Here is a 3,384-nt window from a genome sequence, read left to right as displayed (position 1 = left end):
GCGCTACGCAGCGAGGAGCGAGCTACAGCGGGAGAAAGGCCGGGTTTATTTCAGAAGGGTTGGTCTCCACTGACTCAGGCAGGCTCCGAGGTGGTTTCAGGTGCTTATGAAAGTTAAGCCCTGAAGCCGTGCACCAGAGGATCTCTGGTTATTACACAACGCTGCCAAACTAGTTTCCACCCTGTTATCTCCACAGCCCTTCTCCTACTAAAAGCATAATTCCTCTTGTGAAGTTCCCTGAACAAAATTCCTGAATATAACCTCTTAAAAAACCTCACTGGTTCTTCTCCTGGTCCAACCCAACAGCACCATCACGGCTGGTAACAACAGGGCAAAGCCAGGACCCGTCGTGACCATTCAAATGACATCTAGAATTTAATTTCGGAGTCTGTCGCGCTGCCGAAGCCGGAGGGCTCTGCGCTGCGTCCTGCTACAGCCAGAGCCACGGCTGCAGATATAGAAACGTTGCCTGAATTCCTCTCTGTGCTCTCCCACGTCCTGCCCTGCTACAACTCCTGCCTGCTTGCTTGTAATTTCTTCAAAAGCACTGCTTAGCAACCTGACAGCCTTTTCACTTGGAGCGCAAGGCAACCAGTTCCTCCCATTCCCACTCCTCCAACGAGGAAGCCGTGGCAGGCACGCGGCCCTGTTCGCTTAACAGCACCATCTGGGACAGAGCCAGGGTTACAACCACCCAGCGCCTCGGTGACACAAGTCCGTGTCACCTCTTGGCAGCTCCAGTGTATTTTCATCCACGGGAAGACAGAAGGGTCCTCGTCCCTCTTGATGCCTCAGATCTCATCTGTTCTTCCACAACAAACATTGCTGCTGCGGAGTAATATCCTCACTGGAGCAAAGGGTAGATAATTCCCGAGCCTTCGGTAAAACTTTTAAGCCATCCAGAGTCCCCCAGAGGGAAGGAGGTGAGACTACAATATGCATTGCACAAGAGATGCGTATCTAGGGTATTTTATTGTAGGAAAACCTCTCCCCTCCCTTTGCAGTTTCTTTAAAGGGAACAGCAGAACAAACCAGGTAAGCTGCCAGTCACCACGCTCCCAGCTCTGTTTGCCATGGAAGATCCACCCCGGGACTGGCTTGGACTCCGCGGGAGCTGCTCTGCCGAGAAGCTGCTGGAGAACAGAGAAGGGCCTCGGACTAACGATGAGGCACAGCTCTTCTTGCTCCACAGTTTGGAAACGTGCGATCTCTCCAGTTGCCTTGGGCTGAGAACGGAGGGAGGCAGGATGGGGCAGGTCCGAAACGAACAGGGAGTGCTGTGAAAGAGTCTGGAGCGAGGGAGAAGAGCAAAGGGGGACAGATAAAAGGATGAGACGGGCATGAGTCATGTTGGCAAATGGCCTCCGAAGAGAGCCCGTGGGCAAAGAGGCGTGAAGTAAATACACAGCCAGGCAAAAATCCACTAAACCAAAAGGCAACCCAAAATAGGCTCTGGCACAGACCTGCCTCCTCTGGCTCATCATTAAAGGTTCAGCATCACATGAACCCGGGCTGTTTCTTGCTGGCATCTGGTCACGCTTGGCCAGGGCAGAGGTGGGAGCCTTCACCGCATGTTCACTCCCCGAGGCAGGCCCAGCTCTCCGGCTAATCGTTGCAAAAGCTGCCTTCCTTCCCCAGAGGGGAGAGCTCTCTCCGAAGAGGCAACATGAGGGCTGCAGGTCTTACACACTTCCACTAGCACACACGGGAAAGAAACCCTGCTGCAGGCAGGTACTTTCCGTTGAGCCTATCCACACCTACCCACTTACGAGCTAAGGATGAAGGAGTTTAAGCTGGGATCCAGAAACCAGCCCTCCCAGACCTGTGGGGAAAAGCCTGGATCTGAAGACAAGCACCGTGGCTTCAGCTCTTGCTGTCGTAAACCCTGGTCTCCCACCTGGGGATTAGGGAAGCCAGCAACGCAGGTGTTCTCCGAGCAACACGCAACCCGGGCACGCCAGTGCTTTGGAAACCTCCCAGCAGATCCAATCCTTGCAGCCGGGTGAGTCAAAGCCGGGTCCACGCCGTGCTGGGGCTGGAGGCTGGGTGCCTTCCTTCGGCTGCTGGCCTGCTTGTTGTTACAATAAGGAATCCAAACCCCCAGCCGGCTTTAAGAAGGTTTCTCCTCTGCGGAAACATCGTTCCTGCACACTGCAGCTTCCACTTTAGGGAAACCTTTGCTGTTTACGGGGGCCAAAGGCGTGCGGGGAAGCGAAGACCCTTCTGTTTGGTGCAACCACGCTCTCGCTAGGATGGACTTTCAAACTGCTTTACAAGGTTGTGTTTCTCACATGAAGTTTGGTCTCTCATCCAAAGATGCTTGTACCAACCCTTAGAGCTGGACACCCTATCCATCCCCACCGGTCTGGCTTTTTCCTTCTCCGGAGTCATCACCTGAAAAGGGCTGCAGGGACCAGAGAGCAACCTCTTTGCTGTAAACACGTGCCCTCCACAGGGCAGGGAAAAGAGTTGAACTCATTTCTCTGTCCTTATTTTGGGTATACCCCAACACTCCCCACTAACGCCAGCTCAAGAGCAGCTTGAAGTCCTACCCTGGGAGAGCACTGGGGTGACAGCAGAAGGGCACGGGCAGACCCGAGCTGAAACGAGCCTGCAGGCACTAAATATCCGCTTGAGACACGCTGGCAAAGCCACGTAGAAAGGGCACACCGCCTAGCTCAACCTCCTGACGCTTATTCTTTGTTTGGACAAGCACCTAATTCCCTCCCAGATATTTGCAAAAGCTCGGGAAGTTGGCACAGTAGCAAGGAGTTGGCCTTTAATTAACCAGAAGCCAAACACAAAAAGGACATCAGCAACCTGCCCGCTGCACTGCTCCCCCCGGCCGGAGCGAGGGCTCTTCCGCAGGTCCCTGCGCACTGGTGTCTCTCCGCACCGCTGTGCTTCCGTGCCAGCTCGTAAAGAAGGACTCTGCTGCTCCTGGTTACACTTCCCCAGATCCCCTTCCAACACCCGCTGAACAGACGTGTTTCCCACCCCCCTCAAACCGTAGCCGCGACGTCGCGCTCCCCAAGGACACCAGCGCGCCCAGGGCCAGTCAGGTGAAAAACCACCAACGCAGAGCAGCAGAGATGGGGACAACACCACCACAAGCTCAACCACACCAGAAAAACCATCCCCAGCGTCTGCCTTCAGCCCCCCCAGCTGCTGCACAACACAAAAACACTCCCCCCATCCATGGTTCTCCCGTCTGGGGATGCCCCCTGGTTGGGCTCGTGCTGAGGTTTCTGGGTGACTCCAACCAGAACAAATCCTCTCTGGCTGCCTCCGAAATGCTGCTCACCCGGAGCTGTGGGTGTCGGTGAGATCGCAGCTGCAGCAGCCCAGGGGGTGCCCCGCGGGATGGGGAGGGGGGATGGAGAG

This window comes from Eurypyga helias, unplaced genomic scaffold (genome assembly GCF_000690775.1).
Source record: "Eurypyga helias isolate BGI_N326 unplaced genomic scaffold, ASM69077v1 scaffold20165, whole genome shotgun sequence".
Classification (NCBI taxonomy): domain Eukaryota; kingdom Metazoa; phylum Chordata; class Aves; order Eurypygiformes; family Eurypygidae; genus Eurypyga; species Eurypyga helias.
The sequence above is the reverse complement of the archived record's forward strand: the minus strand, read 5'-3'. Positions refer to the sequence as shown.